Genomic DNA, 24,272 nt, shown 5'->3' with positions numbered 1-24,272 from the left:
GTGCGGACGGAGACCGCCGTACAGTAAGGGATCAGCTTAAAGGCGCGTGAAGCTCACAGGAATGGTGCATGTTTTTTAAGGAAGCCCTCTCTGATTTCTCCCTGCTTGTGTTTGCAGCAGCAGGCGTACAGTAGGGCTGGGATACTGTACGGTGTATCCCAGCATGGCGTATGAGGGGGAGCACTGCGTCTGCGCGCCCAGGCTGGAGGAGTGGATTTCTATGCCATTCTTGGTCCTCCACCCCTCCCACATGTCGTGCTTTCCCCCCTCCCACTCTCCCACTCTCTCTCTCTCTTCCTTTCTGTGCGTACGTCTCCCGGCCATCTTATGCTCCCTCCCTCCCTCCCTTCCCTCCCTTCCTTCTCCTCTCGCGTTCTCAGTGCAAATACAGTTCCTTGCCGTGTTGGACATGTGATGAAAAAGTGACTGGTCCGCGTTTCTCTCCGCTGCACCTCCTATTTTACCATCAGCTGAGCTTTTCTCCCTCCACTGTAGCGCTCCTCCTCGCCTTTTCTCTCTCCTTCCCTTCTTTTTCTCTCCCTGCTTCGGTTGCTCCCCTCTTTCTGCTCCAGCCACACGCAAGGGGGAGACTTAAGCTCTGCGAGGGAAAAAAAAAAAGAAAAAAAAGAAAAAAAAAGTCTACTGCTATTTCTACAGTCAGGGCCTCCCCACAGCCCGCCCTTCCATAGATGGAGCCTTTTTTTTTTTTTTTTTTTTCACTCACTACTTGCTGGATTTTAACCCTCTGCCTCCAACTAGCTGCACAGCAGCTCTGCAAAACCTGGCAACAAGTTGCTTTTTGCGGCCTTTTTGCACTTTTGGCGCGCAGATTTTTGCATCACTTTGGATTTTGGTGCCGTTTTTTTTCTTGTTTTGTTTTTTTTTGTTTTACTTTTCTAAAAATTTACCGCACATTCCTGTTTTTTGCCTCTCCGCCGATGGGTTTCTCGTAAGATTTGTTTGATTTCTTGGACATTTTGTCGAGGCGGCGTCTCCCCAGGGCCCGGGCCCTGCTCCACCTGGAAGGGGGCTGATGGGAAACCTGCTCGGGGTGGGCTCGTGGTGTGGACGACCGCCGTGGATGGCAATTAGAGAATGTGGCCAGAGTCGAAGCGTGGTACACTAATGTGTTTTAGAGAAATGTCCGTGATGAGCGGCGCCTTTGGCTAGCGTGAAATACCACACATTGTTTGTCTTCTTTCTCTGTTTCAGCTTGCGCTTCCTCTCCATGCCTTTGCCTTTTCTCTGTCTCTCTGTGCCTCTCGCTCACCCTTGTTCTGTGTTTCACACCGTCTCGCTCTCCTAACAGTGGAATGAGTGGTGTGCTGAGCCGGAGCTCTGTCTGGGACAGGTGCCAACTCCAAACAAAAGACATTTAAAGGCGACAAGACAAGAAAACGTTCTAATTGTGAAATGTTTAATTGTTGCGGTAAAATGTTACTGAGTATCCGTGCGTGTTGTTCTCCTCCTCGGAACAGTTTGTGCTGTTTTTTTCACGATGATGTGAAGTATTAAAACTTAATTTCATGCCCGAAGCTGTCGCTGAAACTGAGGTTTGAATACTTTGACACTCTTATTGAAGTGAAGGCATTTGATTTAAGAAGAAGGAGGGAGTGATGTGGGAGAGAAGCATATAGATCGCTGAATTATTCATGTGCTCAGCCAAGGCTGTGACTGAACTGCTTGTGCTATTTGCATGCATCAGACATGCTGTTTGTCTGTTTGCTAACATTCCTCATTCAGAGACTTGTTAACCAGCAGACAGGCTTAGCCGAGCCTTGCAGACAGCCTCCCATTGTCTCAGGCCTCGCCAGGCCCGGAGCGACCCGCACAGCGCTCAGCTTAGGCCTGAAACCGCGGCTGAAAGAGGCGGCAAGCCTGGAGGTGAGACTGATCCGAGCGCTTGCAAAAAAGCACCAAAACGGTGCTTATTGGCTTTCTCTTCTTCTTAACAGAGATGTGGAACCGAGCGTTGAGAGCTGCTGAAAACCGCATCCCGACCGGACGTTTCCCATCTCAGAGAATTCAGTGAGTAATATATTTTTATGTGTGTGTACCAGTCGGATTTGGAGTGTCTGTTCCTCGAGGAACATTTTTCTGCAACTTGGCGGGGTTTCTCTGGAAAATTGTCTTTTATTATTTAGCAATGCACAAAAACAGCACTTTGAAAGGTGTCAAGACAGCCCCACTTTGTGGTCACCAGTGGATGAGTGGATTGCCACAGTTATGAAGGAATTTTAGATGAGTGATGGGGCCCGGCCTCAGCATGCACTGGACTGTACGAAGAAAAAGTACATGATGAACTGATCACACTGCTCAGTGTGGCGTCCAGAAGAGACGCAGCTCAAAGATTTTTACTGAAAAAAACGGAAATTTTGCAGAAAGTATTTTTCAAGTGTGTATTTGATTGTTGACACGATAGCGAATAAATGCAAAACTTTGCAGTGTGTGTGTGTGTGTGTGTGTGTGTGTGTGTGTGTGTGTGTGTGTGTGTGTGTGTGTGTGTGTGTGTGTGTGTGTGTGTGTGTGTGTGCCTTTATCTTTGAATGCGATGTTACGAGATTATGTTCTGCATAGCAACATTTTGCTGCGAGTGCATGAAAATTGTTCTGAAAATGTAACTTTAATCATATTGATACGGAAGAAATCATCTTTGGTTTTCATTTGGAGGAAGAAATGTCCCGACTTGGCCCTAAATCTGGCTGCAATTTCGCCCGAGAAAATAAAGAAATATAAATAGAAAGTTTATTAAACACTTAAACTCTAAATTCAACTTTAGATGCGTATCTCTTAAAAAAAAAAAAGGATTTGGGGGTTTTTATTGGAATAATTTATTAAAAATATATAAAGACGGTGGTTGCACCGGAAGCATTGATGTGGGATTTTACAAACCCCAAAGCCACTTTGCAGTATCGTTTTAAATGTTACCCAATTCTCAGTAAATGTTGGTTTTGAATAGCTGTTTCACTACAACTGCGATATTTTCAGTTTATTCATGTGAAATCTCTGATCTTGTGAGCTACCATACTCTTTGCTCCCCTGAATGCTCTCCTGTCAGGTCGCTTGTGTGTGGAGGAGAACGTTTCTGAAGGACAAAGCCTGACTGATGCCACTCAGAGATGTCGGCTTGATTCCAAATTCAGGTTTAGATTTTTCGTACACACACGGTTGAGCTCATGCATGTCGGTGGGAGCTCTGCTTACAGTGAGCTGCTGTGGACACATGCTTTTGGCTGGCAGAGTATCACGCTGACCCCCCCCCCACCCACCAAAAAAAAGGCCTTTTTTTGCAGTGGATGGCAAGAGTCCAGAGGAAGATTGCATGTTGTGAGGCAGATGGCAGGGGGGTGAGGCTTTTTTTTTTTGTATTTTCTCCCTGTGAAAGTGTACCTGAGCACCACAACAGTCTGGTACGGCCCACACTGACATGTTCCAAGCTCTAAAGCAAACTTCGGCTTTATTGCAGCTACAGGAAAGCCAACAATAGACAACACACACACACACACACACACATACAAGTATGTGTGTGTTACGCAAAATATTCAGGTGCAAAAAAACTAAATAATTTTCATTCCGCTGAATGGAATTTACTAGCATTCTAACCACATTTACTTCATTTTGTGGCATTCCAGAGTGGGAGCTTCGTCTTTGTTAGACAGCCTGTACAAGTCTGAAGTGCTTCTTTGATTAAACGAGCGGCCCAAAAGACAACAAACGGATTCCATCAGCTCAGACATTTCCTTCATTTTAACTCATTGCATTTTTTTTAATTCCCAGAAACAGCAGGGTGTGACGAATGCGCAACAAGACTAGAGCAGAAAAACACACAGCATACCACAGCGTGAACAGCAAGCTGAGCGTGAGCGTGGCCTTGAACTTGAGCCTGAACCTGAACTTGAACCTAAACTTGAACTTGAGGCTGAACTTGAACTTGAGTCTGACCTTCAACCCGAAACTGAAACATGGGAAGAAAGTATTTAAAAACGTTTTTTTTTTTTCTTTTCTTTTTATATTCCTTCATTTTAAGTGCACCATGTTCTTTTAAAGATGAAAATCAATTTTTTTTAAAGATAAAATAAAAATGAGAAAAAATACTGAAAAAAGTCTTAGGCTTTTATAATAGAATTAACAAAGTAAATGACATATTATGTAGGATAACACTTGTTTTTGATCTGCACATTGAAAAGTTTTATAATTGTGCCTGTCTGTGTATGAAGCTTAAAAAAATGACTCCTTTTTCTCGAACTTGACATGATCAAATGTTGGAAAATAATAATTTTGGGGGTTTTTCCTTTTTTTCTACTTGTTTTGCTGCAAAGGCTTTTTCATTTATTGTCATTATTCTGTATGATTTTTAAAAGTTTAGCAGAAAAGTTTCAACACAGAACAATATCTCGCGGGGCCTTGAGCAAAATCACTGCGATAGATGCATTTGGTTTTACAGCATGTGTGTGTGTGTGTGTGTGTGTGTGTGTGTGTGTGTGTGTGTGTGTGTGTGTGTGTGTGTGTGTGTGTGTGTGTGTGTGTGTGTGTGTGTGTGTGTGTGTGTGTGTGTGTGTGTGCGTGCGTGCGTGCGTGCGTGCGTGTGTGTGTGTGTGTGTGTGTGTGTGCGCGCTCGCGTGTGTGTGTGTATGTGTGTACTTTCCATACGATAATAAATGTGTTTTTGTCTTTAAATGATATTTGATCATTTTGATCAGACTTTAGCAGAACTTGAATTTAGTTTATTGTTTTTCTTCACTCTTTTTTTTTACTTTTGCCTTGAGACTAGTGTGTAGTTGCCAGGCTAGATCTAGCTAGGTCAAGCAGTTATTAGGCTCGTTATTTAATTTCATATCCTTATTGTTCACAGTTTAATATTTTTTAATCATGTTATCAAGCATAAAAAAATCCTCCTTTGTATTGAAAGCAGCTTCTTCTCTCAAACCACCACCCTGAGGCATTGCTCCTTATCTGCATTAATCATAATTAATATATAAAACCCTTTTTCAGACAACAGAAATACATTTAAATTAAAGGAGAAAAACAATATATTACAGGGGTGTGATGCTGTTGTTTTGTTTTCTTTTTTTTATTGAAATCACAACTGATCTCTTGATAATTTTAATGCCTTTGTACTGTATATTACTCAGTATAATACTGTACAGGCGGTGCAGCTGTACTGTACGGCGGGCTGTACGTCTCTGAACATGTTGAGCAGAATGCATGTGATGCTCTGAGTGTGTGGTTTGGGGCAAGTGCCAGTGCTCAGTGGATTGTGACTGTGGTGCAACACACTGAAAATGAGTCATTCACAAATACAACGCGGCCATAAGCCAACGACGCACCCCCCAGTTTGTTAAGTGGACAAATTGGTATTCTAGATTTTGTGATTTCGCTTCATTTATATGTGTTAGCTGTGAGGTTGGAAGCTCCTTCCATTTTCCTCCTGGCGAACATGAAACCCAGTCTGGAGTGGTGAGTTGGGGCAAGGCAAGTCAACACTCACTGTAAAAATATATATACACATATATATATATATATATATATATATATATATATATATATATATATATATATATATATATATATATATATATATATATATATATATATATATATATACTTTTTTTTTATATATATATATTTATATATTTTGACCACTAAAAGCGCCCACAGCTTGATGTTTTAAGTGAGTTTAAATGAGAAAGCCAGCCGACTGTCGGGGTTAGAAACTTGACCGACAGTGTTATTCCTCCTGTTGGTCCAAGCACAGCTGTAAATGTGACGTGTTCTTTGTCTTTTTATTCACTTATTGAATGGCAACGACCCAATGTTGAGATCTTTTTGAATTACATTTAAGTCAAATATTTTTTTTTCTGCTTACAGGACAAAATAATAACTAGATAAAGTACCGAGACCAGACTTTTAATATGGACCTTTGGCTGCGACTGATGCATCTTGAAATAAATGAATAATTACAGGATACAGCTGATTAATGTGAAGGACATGACAAATTTAATTTAAAATGAAAACTTCTTTAAATAGGCCACGCGTGTTACTTTGCAGTCCTTTAGGTCCCGTATTTTTACTGACAGACCAGACAAAGTGCTGCCAATTTGGACCAAAGGGCAGATTAGCACAAGCTGGAAAGAAATGGAGCTGGATTGAAATACACCACTTTGGCAGCCTAGCACCTCTGAAGGTCACCACATTCTCCAAAACTCTGTGATGCAGTTATATTTTACTGTACTTAATCACTGCAGCATCTGTTTTTAGCTTTTGGCAATTGTTCCATGTGTTGAAAAGCCAACGTTCAAATCTGTTTTAGACCGGTCCAGGGCAATCAGGTTGCTGTGGTGGAAGCTAAGCAGGCTCCCCGTGACCCTCCCGTGCTGAGGATGTGAGAGAAGCTGATGAGTGGATCTGCAGTGGCCACTACAGGCTGCGGATCACTCATACAGGATCAGCACCGCCGTACAATTAAAGTAGGCCAGGCTTGAATAAAGAGAGAGAGGCTGGACAAAGAGGCCAAGTCCTCCCCACACATTCACACACACACACACACACACACACACTCACAGAGACTTGCATTTTAAGTGTTGCACTCATCTACGCAACTGCTGAAGCTTTTGCACCCAAGTGAAGGATTTCAAGGCCCAATAGACAACATTATTGCAGCCTCACATGGAGATGTATTTACATGTATCTCATCCAAATGCCCTCAACACCCTGAGCCTGCTCTCCACCCCTCTCTCCATACATGGAAGCCATTCGTCTATTACCCTCCTGACTACTGAGGGTTGGACATTTTATTCTCCCCATGTTAATCAGGATTTCAGCTGGGAGTGTCACATGTAATTTATCCTCCAAACCACAGTAACTCCACAGAGACCATAAGCACAGACATAATGACATAATATTGGACTGGGGGAAAGTTTCAGGGGTGACAGATGATGTAGATTTTCCTTCCCCGTACCTATCCCTCTTCCCCTCCAGACGCTCTGAAACAAGACCTGTGTGACTTTCACACGGCTGCTTTACATCATGAGCTCTTTGACTGAAGTCGAGCTGTTTTCTTTTTCTGTCCAGTTTATTTGTCCGATGACGATTTTATTACACGCTTGCTGAGACCTACCGTTAAAAAACCGAGCAATTAAACGTCTTCCTCGAGGAAAATTGTCAGACTTTTGACTGACAGCCAACCAGATTAACCTTTGAAATCGTTAAAATGGAACCCGATATTTTCCCTGCCTCTTGACCGTTCGGTGCATTCAGTATGTGTTTGGTCTACAGCGTCACGTGCATGAGTTTCTCCCATGGGCACATTGTCAGGACAGATGCTTGTTTTATCTACCTGCCAGGCAAAGTGATATTCCAGATAACAGTAAGCTGCAGCCGCTTAACTTTTCTTTTCCAGCACTCGTATATTTCTCCAGCTTTTGGCCTCCGTTGTCGCCAAGGCTGTTTAGTCAGAGAGAAAGTGCAGAATCAGCAACATATTTCCACTTGGAGGTAAAATTGGAAGTGTTGAAAGGGCTCGCCTGCAGCTCTCCAACTATCAAAATACAGTCAATCCTTTTCCTCAGTTCACCTCCATCGCTCTCTTAATGTTCAGCGCCAAAGGATTAAATTAGTTGGCCAGATTTAGCAAAGTACACTAGCGCGAGCGTTCCTGTTGTTGCTTTTCTTCGTCTTATATTGCTTCCTATTTATTTTCATTGTGTATGACAGGATTTTTGTGATGGTGATGTACACAATTTTCCTTCCTTATACTGCCACGACGTGGTGGAGTCATTAAAAAAGGTTTTTCAGAGTCAAACACATCACCCCATGAATACAAGTACCCAACAACTCCAACCTGAAGAGGTGGATTTCTTATAACAGACATCAGTTTGGTTTAAAGGAGCCAAAAAAAAAACACCACGATTCTGCCTCTTTGTGTGGCCAATAGCTGAAAAGGGAGCCGTTCAGTTCTTCAGGGTACTGTGACATCACAGACCCAGAAACACGAGCAACGTTTTTAACAATGACACACAATTCTGACTTAGTACTTTATAAAACAATAGACATCAAAGTTGATGCATGCTATTGCCTATAATGATAAAATGTGCACAAGTGCCTCATATCCCGGTATACATGAAGTGACTCTTCTGCTATTTAAATTTGAACGTCTCCGCCGGGTTAGCGGGACATCCCGCTACAGCGTCCCCGGGTCACACGGTCTTCCCACGAACTCCGGCCAACCATGTTGTATAAACTGATGTACTGTGGACTATTCTCTCTGCACATACTCAACCTTCATGAGTCATCAGCATGTACATACACACAAACAACACACCCACACTTGCACAGAGGGCAGTGAGTGCACAGCCCGGACATGAATCTCCCTTCATGGACCGGGGGAGTTGGGTTACTCATGAGCCCATAAACATATGCTGGCAGCGGGCCAAAGCACTGCACTGTAATTACAAACGTTAGGAACAAAATATAAAAGACCCTTCCTCGCAAAACATGTCCTGTGCCACAATTAGCTTCCTTGTGCAGGGTTATCATCCTTCATCACAATGAATGGAGCCCTTTAATTGGCAGTGTCCTTGTGGGTCTGCTGGAAGACAGCCTTCACAGCGCTTTTTGTTAGTTTTTTTTTTTTGTTTTTTTGTACAGTCTGAGATTTGAGTGGCCTGAACTATTTCTGCTGCCTTTTGTGCCGTTCCACCTTCACACGATTGTACTGGAACCACATGCATACATAAGCTCGAGATGACACGGGTCCACGTTAAAAGCCACCTCGTACATTAACGCTGCACAGCCCTCGCATGCCCTCGCGTGTGAACCGAACATACTGTGCCGCATGTGCAGAAAGTCATTTATTATGCTCACAAGTACACGCAGATGCTCCACTTTGCCCACGCACATGACACTGGAGGCTTTCAGTGATACAGCCTGCCAAAGTGTGTGCATGTGCGCAGCGAGTGGGTGATTCTGGGCAAGGCCGAGGCCACGGTGGAGCTTGTGTGTTGGTGTTGGGCGAGCATGCGGCAGTGAGAGTTGGCCGATGCGCCGGCCAGCAGAGAGGGCGCGGCGTGTTGCTGGTTCCACTAATGAGTTTTCTTGGCCAGGCGAAGCTGTGTGGCGAACTTATTAGCGAACGGGCTACGAAGAGAAGACCCCGCAGACCCTCTTCTGCTGCCGAGGGCTCTTGAGCCCGTCACGCTTCGTGTTTCTGCTTCACTTTATTGGTTTTTTGTTCTCTGTTTTGGTCACTTTAAATTGTCTCCACAATTCTCAGACCCAATTTTTCTGTCTTTTGTAGGCACTGAGATGGGTTTAAGTCAGTGGCACAAACATCAAACATGAGTTGCAGGACTGCGACCACAGCAGCGTTGTAAGTACCACGATTTATTGCGAATGCATGTTTTGTTGTACAAGGACCAAATGTAATGCCACTACTGTGTCTTGTATTACATTTAATGAGTTGTAAGATAATCTACAGGTTTCAGTTGCAACATGCATTGTCTGCCTTTTTTTTCCTCTGTTTTGGGATTAATTCTAATGGGAACCTGCATTAGATTAAATCATAGTGCCTGGATATTGTGGCTTTATCCCATCTAAAAGGCCAAGCAGTCCCAATGGCTTATTAGAGCAGCACATTAAGAAACAAAAACAAACATAATCTTGAGTGCACACGCACAGAAAAGACTCTCAGGCTAATCTTGTCCACCAGGCATAGTGGAAGCCTTGACTCTCCCTGTGCTGGGTCCTTGGATCTGCTAGAAAATGGCTTCCACTCTGTGCCTTCCAGCTCTCAGCTCCCTACCGCCATTTTGTGTTTCGCTGCCAGAGTAGTCAGGTAGCAGGATGAGAGGGACAGAGTAAAGCGGGAGAGAAAAAGCGGGTGCAACTGGACGCTGGGCTGAGGAGCAAATTAAAATAAACTGAGAGGAGCAATAAGAATTGGAGGAAAGCAGTTTTTCAGCCTACAGAAGAATGCTCCGGGTTTCTTTTTCTTTTTTATATTCCTTTTTGGCTGACGGCAGCCAGAAAACACCTCATTCTCTCTGAAAAGTTGGCTATGTGCAGCTCTTTATCATATGGGGCAAATGTTGCTGGCAAAGGCCAACGCTGCATCACCCCCTTCACCCTCCACCAGCCCTTCTGTTCTCCGAGCACAACCTGTCAGCTAATAGTTCTCAAGAGCCGGGGCGATCAAAATTCACCCGCTGCCTTCATATACCTGTCTGCAGCCCGAGCACAGCGCTCTGCTGGGCTTCAGCGCCGACTGTGCCTGCATCATGTGCACTTAGTAACCCCCGGCCCCACCCCGCAGCCTCTAGCTACAGTAACTAGCTGGAACTCTGTATGCGCCAGGCATTTGATTACATGTGCAGATGTTATAAAAGATCCTCCTCTCCAACTTAAGATACTAGATCCAGTTTTCAGTTAGTGTCTGATGCTGCTTTCCTCTCGAATGTCCAGCTGACCCAAAATAATGTAGCAAACATTATTTTCAAAAGGTAAGATGATTTCTTTTGAGGTTTTATTGTGGAGGAGCTTACATTTTCTCAGCTTTATTGCAAATTTACTTAATATTGTCAAGTTTTTTTTATTGTGGGTGGTGTGAAGTTTTTCTGAGTAGTCAGTGTCTTACCTGCAGCACACAGCTGTGGCAGCACTATCAGTCAGGAGTGCCGATGGCTAACAGCTTGTCTGTGTGAAACGTCTATGCAGAAATGACACAATTTAAAAATCCACATCATACCTTTCAGTCAAAGCTAGGTTGCAACTTATGAGGTTGGAGTTGATCCAGATTTAGGAAACGTGTACCTCTTTGGCCCTCATTCTGAATACATGTTAGCCTAAACAGAGGATTTCTCACTGATTCTGCAAATCCAAACCAACGCAGATAAGACCGTCATAAGTACTTCACATGACCGGAATATGCCTTTAAAGTCATTTTCATGGAGAGACAACGTTCATCTCCCATGCAGCGTTGGAACTTAACGAAAAATTTACTTTTTTCTGCGGGGGAAAGGACATTAACAGGTTACGCAGACAAGCGGCACTCAAAGGTGTACCTGGATGTATTTCAGGCTTTAAGTGATGCTGAAAGAACTCCGAGAGTCTCTTTGCCGCCGTGTCTCTGATTTAGACACCAGGTGCAAAATATAGCCGGCGTCCCTCCAGCAGTGAAAGCTGGCCTATTTAGGCCTGTCACAGACACGTTCTCATCGAGACGCGCGCTCAGTCGTGGACTCTACTAACAGGTCAAAATAGACTGTCCCCTTTGGCTTTTTCGCTCCTTGATCTGGCCGCCTGTCTGGCTTATGGGACAGAGAGGGGACCATGTTGTCTTTGTGGAATGGGTTCTGAACGCCGTTGCATAACCGAGCCCGCTTTCTGGGGGATAGCGCTCCATCTTCTACCCAGAGACCTGAAACATGAATGCATTTACCCAGCCTAGACCTCTTGGAATTGACACTGCGAAGCTGGCCCGCCTGCATTTGTTTACGGTTATATAGAGCAGATGGCCGTGCAACATGGTCATATCACACACTGGCGGCATCACGAGTACTGCCACACACACACACATGCTTCTAGGCAGAAATGTAGCCCTATTTAAAAGGAAACCACAGACATACATCATTATTCTTCCATAACTCACTGGGGGAAAAGTATTAAATCTCTTTTATCAGGGGTTATTGCTGCATATTCCCCTTCTTTCTGGCAGCGTTCATGGAACCGTAGATACTGGCACTGAAACCTGCTGCCAAATCAAGCTTCTCAGTGCTAACTGTGTTCTATTTACAGCCTTAGTGTTCAGCTTTAACTGCTGTCCACAGTGCAGAGCCCGACTACACTCAGCCTTAGCCCCAAAGTAATAAACTTGGTCCTCTGTTTGTCAGCTGAAGTTCATATCCAGGCAGAAAGGTATTTGTCCCACCTTCTAAATATAGCTGGCGACAGATGCAGCACGATGGGGCACTGCCCGAGCTGAGAGTGGCCCTGCAGGCAGGCCAGAGCAGAGCTGGGCATGCAGACTTGTCAGGACTAGACACCCCTTCTAATAGCCAGAGGCCTTGTGGGTCATCGTCAGCCACATCACACGTACACGTTTCACCAGCCTCCACGAGCGCAGTGGCAGAAAAACGCTAAACATGTGACGGTAAAGCAAATACAGAAAGCTGACAGAATTTAACATTCAAAATATATCTGCTGTAGGCTATACTGATTTGTCTGTAAATGTTTATCCTCGATCAAATGAATGCAATGCCTGCATTTTCATTTCCTCACTCCTACTCTCCACAAGCTTTCATCGGTACTGTTGTACTAACCAATCACCTTCAAAATACCTTATGTTCAAAGGAAGCTGAGAGAGGCTCGTGGAAATCAGTGCAGGATGGAAAAGGACTGAAGACACATGTAAAATGAACAAAATCATCCATTTTACTCTTGAATGAGAAAGAGTTTTCACTTATATCACGACCATTGCAAACCAAACGTGTCGTTGTCCTACAAACGTTAACAGTGAAATGTCGGCACGTTGGATACGGCCTTTGCAATTTTTATGCATTTTTAATGTTCTCTATGAAACCGTTGGGTTCAATGTAGCCAAAAATAGAAATCCTAATGAAAAATTGTAGCTCAGAGAGTGTTGACGCTGTAAATATGCAAGCGTGCAACACTTGTGTCAAGCAGTTGAATAGATCTACATGAAAACAAGAAAAGAAAGGTCTATAGCTGAGGTGAAGCGGGAGTGGTAGTCTAGTGGCTACAGAGCTGGGCTTGGGTGGAGGACCCAGGTTCAAGCCCCCAGGATGGCAACCAAGATAAACCACTTTGGGGCCCCTGAGCAAGGCCCTTGACCCCTAATTGCTCCCTGGGCGCCAGAATAATGGCAGCCCACTGCTCCTAGTCTAACTAGTGATGGGTTAAAAGCAGAGGACAAATTTCGATCTATACTGACAAAATAAGATTTTTATTATAAACCGTACTGATATGGCAGCTCTTTGCATCTATTCCTAAGTGCGGTAGTTCTTTGTGGATAAATGTCCCCATCTGCTGTGTCAAAACAGATGGTTTCATGACGTTATGTGCCGTCTTTACCGACAGTGTAAATACATTATTGTGTAGTTGTGACTTTTTCAAACACAAGCCATCTAACAGTCGAAAGAAGAGCGAGGACCGATTGGCTGCGCTGCGGCTCCACCGCTCATGTTTCTGTTTCAGCCCGTAAGGTGATCATCACAATAATGGTCAAGGTGTCCTGAGATGCGATTGTAACAAAAAACTGTGCAAACAAGTTGTTTCACTGTTGGCCTGTGTTCATCTACAAGCAAATGTGTGTATGTATGTAAATGTGTAGATGCGAGCGTGCACTGCAGAGTGGGAGATGAGAAGCAGCTGGTAAGGCCGGCCTGAGTGCTCTGGGCAACCCCTGCTGTGTACCCTGCCATTATCATGATTAGGGTCCGTTTTTACATTTAAAGATGGGGCCATGAGGCCGCGCTGGGATCAGCTAAGTCTGCCTAATCCAGCCCTCTCCTCCTGGCATGTTTATGGCTCTGCTGGGGTATGGATGGGGGGGGGGGGGGGGGGCGGTCACCGAGGTCAGTTTATCTCGCAGCCTGACAGACCACCACACAAACAGCATTATGAACTTAGTGCACGCGTGCTCCATCACACATGCATGCACACATGTTGATCTGCACACGTGGGCCGGTGCACCCTGCACATAGGCATTAGCGCGCGGGCGGAGCGCCACGCACACTTGATCATGTATGCATACACTCATAAATTCGGTGTTCTTTAGCTCCCCAAACACACACGCACACACTTGCACACATTTGCAAGCTTAATATCTGCCTCATGCAGAGGTGACGGAGAGGTCAGCCTGTCTGACTTTGAGCAGAATCCCCCTGCGGCTTGCCCCAGCCATTCCCCCTGGCATGTGTAACAGGACCTACCCACGCAGGCTCTCTTTTCCCCTGCCCCCCCCCCCCCCTCCTGCCTGCCCCTTGGCCCTGGTATAAATAGATGGGTGTCGTGGGCTGAAGTGGGGTGGGGAGGGGGTTATCTGGATTCCGCCTGTCTGCACCCAGCGTCCTCTTCTCCTGTGGCAGGGCTCTCATGTAGATATAGACCGGAGAGAAACAAAATCCCTGATATTTGGGGACGCCACATATGGGCGTTAATTATGAGCTCATTAGTTGTTGCAAAAAGCAGCGATGAGCAGTGATATGGTCCCGAGGAGCCAAAAAGCATCCGTACTGGACAGACTAACAACTGATCAAGTTAAAAAAAGAAGATGAAGAATGAATATCCTGCTGATCTACATCCCAGTTAAGATTTGAGGATTACCTCTCAATTCACTGTTAGTGTGTAACAAATGAAGCTAAGGCTTCAAATTCAGCATATGCCTTATCAATAAAGCAAGACTGCATATTAAATACAGACATTACGATAGCCTTACACCAAGCATCTTTCCAGAAAGGTTATCAAAATTTAAAAAAGATTAACGTATGACACCCTCTTACATCTCAAGACTATAAAACCAGATCTGTCAGTCACAATTAAAAGATTTCACAAAGGATCCTGTGGGTCACTCTACAACCGACGACCAATGCTATTGGTTGTTGGCGATAATTACGTCATGTAATGACACAGTTTGCCATGGCACGATTAAAAAGCTGCAGGCATATTAATCACATTTGATCGTAAGGCAAAGCTGTGCTCCAAATGCCGCCTTACATCTAACGACTGAGGAGATCGCCTCAGACTCTTCACGATTTTTCTTCTCACTGTGGAACTTTGTCTTTAAACCCTGAAATCATTTTAAAAAGTGTATGATCAGCATTAGATGCCTAAAATCTGCCCTTGAACTGTTATAATCTCTATGCTTGTGGTAAATGTGTTTCCCTTTTCACAGAAAGCCATAGTTACGGGTGCTGCGATTGCTTAGAGGATCAGGGACCGTAGTAGAAAGCTGTCTTCTCACAGTGTCATCTATTTTGGAGCTTTACATGCACCAGAACTAGGAGTTACATTGCGAAAATAAAGAATTTATAAACTCACCACCCTACAACTCATGTGCAGCACTGAGCCTGTCATAAGGATGGTTTCAATTATAAAATGATGGATGCTGAAAATGTACAAGAAGAAAAGTTTGAGGTTGCAGATTGTGTAGAAGCTTCTTTTTCTGAATCATCCGCCCACTGACTGACCACGGACCGCCAGAGCCCCAAAGATCAGGTTACAAGGATGCAGCACCCCACCTATCGCCGCGGACAATCCCTGCTTCGGTATCGATTGATGGACACTGTAGCACTTAGACTCAAGTGTAATTGAAATCAGGTGACCTTTGAAGCAGCGTGGGCCTTTTCTGTGAAAACGGTGTGAAAATGAGAAGATGTAAATGAATATCATGTTTGCCTCATTCCCTCAGGAGGGTATTCTTCCCAGTTTGTGTGGGTGAACCAGAGCATGTGAGCGGAGCGGAGCGTGAGCGAGCGGCGGAGCGGAGCGGCGAATTTTGAAAGGAGCGCAGAGCGGGATTTTTTTTTCTAGGATGATTGGCTGGAGCGGGGCGTCATCCCGCTCCAGTTTCGCTCCGTTACCCCATATCACGGCCCCGATGCGTGTCCAAACATATCCCACCTCTCCACAAACTACCTGTTACCTTTCTTCTTTTCCAGTCCTATCTCTGAACCGTAGTTGGGAGAGCTTGTATTTTAATTCGGTCTCTGGCTCGTAACCGGCGTTAAGTCCGGGGAAAGTGAAGGGAAAAAAGGACGGAGGAAAAATGCTGTCCGTGCAACCTCGCACATTTATTACAAACATGTAATAAGAGCAAACAAAACGCGTGAGGGCCGACGACTGAAACTAACGGAGGACACACTGAAAAGTAACTGAACAAGTGTACCGGTCTTCCACACACGCACACCTGCATCTCCCTCTCTCTCCTCCGCTGCACCCACACGTCTCACACACACACACCCGAACACACAGTGAATGAAACATTGTTTCGGGAAAGGTTAATAAACAAAAGTCTATTAAACCAGATAATTCCATTAGGTGAAATTATTTTCTTATTTTTTCTTGTCAGTAAATATCTATTTTTTGGACTTTAAAACTATGTCGGCTCTGCGTAATTGTTCCTCTCGGCTCCGTGACTGGCTGCAAGGAACGTAACTTTGCTGAGTCTCTCTCTCTCTCTCTCTCTCTCTCTCTCTCTCTCTCATCCACCTCTGGTTAGATCTATGGCTTCAGGTAAACATGTGCATTTTATATGCATGCAAACATTTTTGGAGCGGAGCGTGGAGCGCTGCGCGGAGCGGAGCGGGTTGCAGTGTTACTGGAGCGCGGAGCGGTTATGGCTGGAGCGGCATTTTGCGACTTTGAGGGCGGAGCGGAGCGGTAACAACCTTTGTGAGCGAGGAGCGGAAATTCTCGCCGCTCCACTCCGCTCACATGCTCTGGGGTGAACATGTATTTGTTTGTGAGTGTGCGTATATATATATATATATATATATATATATATATATATATATATATATATATATATATATGTGTATGTATGTGTGTGTGTGTGTGTATATATATGCGTGTGACATTATGGGCCGATGAGGTGTGGAAAGCCAGATTTTGCACCAGAGCCCCTCGAAACAGCTAATGGAGGTGTGAGGCTGGAGCAGCGTATCACTTACAGACTTACAGGCTTACACTTGGAGACACTGTGCTTTCAAGTGAAGGAATGTGTGCTGAATTTGCCCATTTTTTTTTTAAGGCTGAACTTCAACGTGGACAGGCTCTGTAAAGGAGGTGTTTTTAGGTTGCATAACTGGATAAAAAGCTCCAACATGTGTGCTAAAGCCCTTGTGTGTGTGTGTGTGTGTGTGTGTGTGTGTGTGTGTGTGTGTGTGTGTGTGTGTGTGTGTGTGTGTGTGTGTGCGCACATATTTTTGTGTACGTGTGTGTGTGTGTGTGTGTGTGTGTGTGTGTGTGTGTGTGTGTGTGTGTGTGTGTGTGTGTGTGTGTGTGTGTGTGTGTGTGTGTGTGTGTGTGTGTGTGTGTGTGTGTGTGTGTGTGTGAGTGAGTGCAAATAGGTCCCTGTCACTGGATGACACCAATTGGCTACACTTGAAAGCAATAGCTTTCCTAGACGGGCACTTGTTGGTCAGGACCCCAGAATACTATATTACACCGCAGTATGCCCAGTCAGCAGACTGAGACGACAGAATACTTTGACCCCCGTTATGAAGTCAGGGCCTCATGCCTCTGAGCATTTTGCAAGACTGCACAATGAGCTTTGATTTACATACTCTGTTCACATAGCTCGTGGTGTTCAAAGACTTAAAACCATTGCTCATTAGCACTTGCATGTTCTGAGCTTAAAGTGGACATGTTTTTCCCTGTTTTCGGGCTTATCTAAAGTGTTTATTATAAGCAGACATCTTAAATGTGACCGTAAGTTCAAATAGCGATATATAAATATATTTGGTAGTAGCCTACTCCTGTGCACAAAAGAATCAGTTTTCAGGTTGCTGAGAACATTTCGTCCTAGTGAGTTTTTTCTAGCGTTAGTTCTCGATGACATCACAGAGGGTGAAATTTCCTTGTATGTTCATATTCTTCAGGCAGGTGTGAGAGTAAAAGTGAACCCTATGATCGTGCACAGAAGCAAGTTAGCAACACAACAAACAGTGTGGGTGTGGTCATCATAGTTGCTGAGTATTACACATTTTGTTTCATGCCAGAAAAAAAAACGGTTCATTTTAATACATTTTACACATAGAAAAAAGGATAAATTTTATCTATTAGAAGACAGTCTTGTTTGTTGGCCATTATACAGTTGTATTTGATCCTAAGTAGTTTAGAAACAGCATCATCAACTTATCTATTTCTTGACTACAGACATTTTTTCCAATTTGGGCATCCATTTTTCTTTTTTAGTTTTTAGTTTTTTTAGCTTTCACAAACAGCTAAGTGCAAAATGCAAGCTCCCACTCACTGGTAGCTGTGAACATCACCTCCAGTAAAGCTTTAGTTCATTTTAACTGTTAAAAGGAGGACAGCATGACACCTCAGCTTTGTGCCACACTTTAAATTGGGTGACAATTTGACAAATAAACTCCTTTGACATTGCATTTATTCCCCATTTCTTTTTTTTTCTTTTTTTTACTTCTGTTACTTGAATGTGAAGCACAGTCATAACCCACAGGTGAGCTACGTTTGTTGGGTCTTGTGCACTCTTTAGGTGCGTTATAGAACCTGACCTCCTACTCTCCTCCTACATACACCCCACCTTCAATTCAATTCAATTCAATTTTATTTATATAGCGTCTAATACAACAAAAGTTGTCTCTAGACGCTTTCCAGAGACCCATACCCAGAACATCCACCACCACTTTCATTTTCTGAATCCAGCTGTGGCTCGAACATGTACTGTATGGAAGGATATGAAGTATTGAGGTCATTTATTTGAAATGTTAGTGTTGATAACATGTCAATATGTTGAAAGTGTGTTTGAATGGAAACAGGAAATTTGTGCCATTATGAGCCATTAATGTCGTCCACTGGGAAGCCTCCAGGAATTTGACCAATCAGAAAACACTTGACCAACATCCGCTGGTTTTTAGGAGGAGCCTGTCCTTGCTGTTTTTATTCATTGTTGTTTTGAAACAATTACAATCTGTTAGACTTGCACTGGGTCCAAAACTACTGTAGAGGTACTTGAGATTAAAATTACATCACTATTCTACAAGTACCGCTGATTAGAATCAGATGACTATAAATTTCTTCTAAAGTTCTCTCCATGTAGCTCTGTTGGTTAATTTATTTAAGCTGCGCGCGTGCACTGTAGATGTGCGTTTGTCCTCCGTCAACTCATCTGTCTGAAAAATGTCAGTGTACTCCCTTTGAGTCTGTCACCCTATGAGGGTTCGTTTTTGCACGTACTTACAATCCACAGCACTATGGTGTAAGTAAGGCTGAGTTGAATAATGCAGGGAGCCTCATACTCGCCACTGAGCAGACACAATGGGGCCTCTCAGCTCAAGATGTCCTGTTCCCTAATGTGTTGTGCTGGACGTTTGTACCCTCACAAGTACTACAGTCCAGAAGGACATGCTGACAAAGACTGCCCTCATATGACTTTTGCTCAGCAGATTGTATACTCATGTGAAAAAGTTAGTGCACCTCTTTTAATCCTATGTTTTGTGCATGTGTGAAACCGTAATTAATATTTTGTTTTTCAGCCATTATGTTGTAAATATGCTGCTGTGTTTGGGATCATTGTCCTGTTTTATGACCCAGTTTTGACCACAGTTTAGTTGTTCGACAGATAGCTTTGCATTTGCCTATACAATAATCTCCTACAGTATGCAGTAGACTGGGTGACTGCAAGATTACCAATGATAGCAAGATGACCAGGTGCTGTAAGTCCAAAAACAAGCCCAGTTCATCACCCTTCCACCCCCATGCTTGACAGTTGATATGAAGTATTTCTGCAAGTGTCACTCGTGTCACCTGTCCTTATGACATTGTTCCTAAAGTTTTTGTTTTGTTTTGTTTTGTTTTAGTTTGCTCAGCTGCAGCTTTGCAAATCTCACTTGTACTCTTAACAGAAGACAGAGCCTAATCCACCACTTTCAAAAATAAAGGCTGCTGGTGCCTGAAAAAAAAAGCTGGCATGTCTACAGCAGGGAATGTTGGCAACTGTCTTGGATGCTTTCCACTTGTTTATAATTTTACTCAGTTAAACTCCAATTTGTTTAGAAGTGGTTTAATGATCTTTCCCTGATTGACAAGCAGCTCTAACTGCTTCTCTAAGAACATTGCTTATGTCTTTCCCTTCTGGCATTGTGCTAACACACAACTAAATGGTTCAGATAAGCGACTATTGCTTGTATAGATGTGCACATATCAATCATCAAGGGTGGATGAGCAGCAGCACCTGGTCGCTTCGAAACCACTTAAATCCAATGGAAGTAGGGAGAGGGGTACTTTGTGTTACCCACACAGTTTGTTTTTTTTAACTAGATTTTTCTTAAATTAAAGCTATAGAAAGAATAGGGGGTGCTATCTTTTCCCTGTGTGTATCGCAGGTAAATTTACGGCGTAAATAATATCAATATAAGTCATACACAATTGGATGCAAGCAACTAAACCTTGCTGCACTTTCAAATTGCAAACAAAGCCAGATAATATATTTAAGCCAAAATATCCACACCATTCCCGTGCAAAGTGTCAGCCACTGGGGCGTTTGTAAACGATCTTGCAAATGTCAAACCTAAAACTCATGACGCTGACGTATTTCTCTCTATGCTGATGTATTTCTGTTTTCTTTGTTGCATAAGTAACAGATCTTGCCTCTCTGGGGTTTTCAGATAAAGACTACCTGACGTGCTGCTGAAACCTGACAGAGGGGGAGGGGGGGGTGACGAGGGCCCCCAACCCCACCCTGCGCTCGCATGTTCCAGAGCAGGTGAGAAGCATTACCAGAGGCAGCAGCTGGACCTCTGCTGCACACATGTGCGCCAGGATGTGGGCCGGAGCCAGAGCTCGCCACACTCACAACTGGTCAGTATTGTTAACACTCTGGTTTTTGACCACAAAGAACAGCACTTAAAAAGCTGAAACAGCACAGACTTTTTATGTAGATTGATATGATTTTAATACCAATCTGTCATTTTATCTGTGATTCTGAGATTCAGAGCGCTGGTTCTTGATGTTTATTCATTTTGCTCTTTACTGAACTCTGCTAAATTCTCAAAAGTTCAAACAGCAGATTATAACAAAAAAACCTAACACTATGTTTGTAAAGTTTTTTCCTGTTAATTCCTGTTTTGACTGACCGATATAAGCTGCTTACAGGTCGCGTTTGAATATGGAAATATCTTGGCTATGCAATTTGCTTGGGACATGGGCGCCTGGTTGGATCATTTGAATTCCTCTTCGGTTCAAGCCATGAACTCAGAGACCCAGTTGTCACATTGTGTACTGAGCACACAGACTCCTTTCACAGGGGTGAGGCGTCCCAGAGGAGAGGGGCATGTGTATTTGTGTTTCTGTGAATCATAACCGCTGTTTTGCATTCACTGAGGTGTGTCAAAGCGGATTACAGGCATGAACGGGGACCTGAAAGGCTTGTATTTTTTAAGACTGTCCTTTGGGGTGAGGTAGTAGGTTGTATAGTTTTAGGGTCATACCCTTCCTGTCAGATAACTATACAACTTACTGTCTTTCCTGAAGTGGCTGTAATGTCATCAGATGCCTTTCTCAGAGCTGCAGGACTCGCATGTTTGCTCCCTGACTGGACACAGGATGAAGCATTTGATTGGATTCATTAAGGTTTGAAATCAAGACTTAGATAGTTGGCATATCATAACTGTTACTGTTTCTTGATTGATGAGTTATTTTTTTCTCTTCAGCATTCTTATGCCTCTCCTCCATTCTTTTTTTGTGTGTAAACAGTAGCATGATTATTTACTCATATTTCATGTTATTTTCCTTTTTTTTGTTCATTCCCCTAATTTTGATCTATGTAAATTTGATAAATTAAAGCATGGCTCATATAATTGTGTGTTTTTTTTGTGTGCGTGTGTGTGTGTGTGATTATAGTAAATGAGTGTGAATCACTGATGGTTCCTGCTCTAAGAAAATGTGCATTGTTTACACAATATTTCACTATATTGTTGCTAAGTGTGCTGATATTCACTGTGAGACCTTCCTGATGTTCGTATGGGGTGAGGTAGTAGGTTGTGTGGTTTCAGGGTAGTGATTTTGCCCAATCAGGAGATAACTATACAACCTACTGCCTTCCCTGAAGGGCAGCAATACTACACCATACAGACAACAGGACGCATCATGTACACACCGTCTGAAAAACGCCGCAAAATCAACAAACCAAACCAGCTCGACCGACTGGCCCACGTCCTCCACCCTCACGTCCTCCACCCTTTACTGGGGAAACAGGCCGCCGCTGTCAGTCGCACTAAACACGCAGAGAAAAGCTACAGGTAAAGTCTTTGCATTCTGGGATTTGTCTTTGATTTGGATTATCTGCCACGGACAAAAATAAAACAAAAAATGAGGAGACAAATCTTTGATGTTCTGTGCTTTGATTTCTTCTCCCATTCCATGTTTTTTGTTATTGGTGGGAAATGATTTCCAAAGTGCTCCCATTCATATGAAGAAGAGGGTGTACACTATACGCCGTTCGCTCTCCGGAGGGGAAAGTCAGAATTCAATCAGGGACACAAATGTGGACCAACTTCCAAATTATAAAACCTAATCAATTCTCACTCTTTATCCAGTCTGCCGCGAGCCCCGTTAGCCACAGCATTCACTTCATGAAAGTCCTTTCTTGTGAAATAGATCTGGGGTCCTGGTTCCATCCATATCCACCTGTACAGAAGGTACTTGACAAATCACAACCGGACAGTGCCATGTTTTATCCAAGACTGATATAGAGGCCTCCGAGCCACTGCTCAGAGTCACTGAAGCTGTTAAAACTGTTCCTCCACCACTGCATGCAGTTTTGGTTGTCTTTGGTTGTTACTTGTAATAGTAATCCTGGACATCAAAGTAGAACTCAGAGGAACCAGACTAAAGCTTTGAATCAAATAGGAAAAGAGTTTAGGACGGCCGGCAAAAAGAAAAACAACAAAAAAAAATCACAAATATGAACCAAATTATTTCAAATTATTCTGTTTTTTTTTTTTTTTTTGACAAATTGAGCCCTGAGCACCGACAGCAGCTCATGTGGACGTGTTTACCAGCTGAAGCCGAAACAAAACTGGCAAAGAAAATCTACTGAAGAAGAAGAAACATCAACATTAAAACAGCCACAAGTAGTGTGAGATCAGCATTCAATGCAGCAATGTGCACTGCAAAAACACCCCCTCTGGAAATAAACCTAATGTTCCTAAATCTAGTCAATTTTGTCTTATTTTGATCAAAATTATATTTGCCAATCGAGTAAGAAAAAGCCTTGCCTAGAATTTTTAAAACTAACAAAAATGTCAAAAATATTTAGGTTTTTTTTTCGAAATGGGGCTTTTTAACTTTATTAGAAATTATTCTTTGCAGTGTAGCATTCTTTACTGTTGTGTCGTATCTCTTCGAGTTAACGTGAACCCTCTGAGATTTCTGTTTTACAATGCTACAATGTCAACAAAAAGCACTGCGCATAAATCACAACCTCATCCCAAAACAACAAAAACTGCACCAAAAAAAAAAGTTAACGCCTGCCTCTCAAGTATAAGTACACGGACACGATTACACCCGTGATGCCAGCGACTAACGAACAGCTCGTTGACTAAATGTACCCTCCAAAACTTAGAACCATGCAACACAGCGTAAAACTTCCTTGGCACGTTGCGACAAGTTGGCACAGCTTGACAGAAACCGACAGAGAAAACTGTCGGTCCAGACGTTGGTCTGAAAGATGAAAACTGGCAAAGACAAAATCCCAGAGTGGACAACTTAGGTGGTACATCATAACAAGAAACTACAGCGACATCTCACAGCAAGCCTACAAATGAGGAGATTTTACTTCTAGTCCAGCAAGAAGATGACAGTTTCAGCATTCCACTGGTCATGCAACCGGTTTCAAAGAGTAGAAACCCATCTGGTATTTTTCTTTCCTGGTCCTCTTTTGTTTCTTCTGCACCTCTGCCCTGATGAACTTACCGAGACCGGTGAGCTGGCCATGGTTTTTGTAAAATGTGAATGAAGTACGAAAAAAATGAGAAAAATAGAGAGAGGTGTCAAGACAGGACTTGATAGTACATTGCACAAGGACAGACATGAAGAATAAAAGGGAAGGAACAGGACTCAAGTATTGAGGAGTAAACTTTAATCTCTTGTATGACAGTGAGATTTACATACGGAGAAGCAAAGCACCTTGTTGTTGGAACTTGACTACTTCCATCCAGTCTGGAGATCAATCAGCAGCTAAGACATGTCCTAAAACCCCAGAGCAGAACAGATGGAAAGGGGAGTCGTGGCACAGTCTCACCTCTCGGGCTGGAGCATGATTCATATGACAACAGATGATGGTTGCAGTATTTCATCTCTCCCTCTGGCAGGCAGCTTACATAAATAAACACTGGCGCAGGCAGATAACGAGGTGAGTGCCAGACGGTGTTAGGCCAACTTGGGCATCAGACCTGCCTCACTGTCTGAGACCGCGGTCCCATATCTCATATCAAGGTCGGCTCTGAGCGAGAGCCCTCGCTCACCTCTTTGTCCTCACTCATAGGTCACAAAAGCCATCGCATTTTCTGTCAG

The 24,272-nt window shown here is 43.5% G+C and overlaps 1 long non-coding RNA gene across 1 annotated transcript; it reads left to right on the top strand.

Annotated features, from left to right (window-relative positions):
* Positions 1-1,967: 1,967 nt before the first annotated feature.
* LOC133443834 (uncharacterized) lies at positions 1,968-20,618 on the top strand. The gene is made up of 3 exons (XR_009782693.1): positions 1,968-2,028; positions 9,295-9,366; positions 20,366-20,618. It is a non-coding gene; the product is annotated as an uncharacterized LOC133443834 (long non-coding RNA).
* Positions 20,619-24,272: the final 3,654 nt, after the last annotated feature.

Source organism: Cololabis saira, chromosome 5, assembly GCF_033807715.1.
Source record: "Cololabis saira isolate AMF1-May2022 chromosome 5, fColSai1.1, whole genome shotgun sequence".
Taxonomy (NCBI): Eukaryota; Metazoa; Chordata; class Actinopteri; order Beloniformes; family Belonidae; genus Cololabis; species Cololabis saira.
Note: the sequence above shows the minus strand (reverse complement) of the source record. Positions and strands in the feature narration are given on the sequence as shown.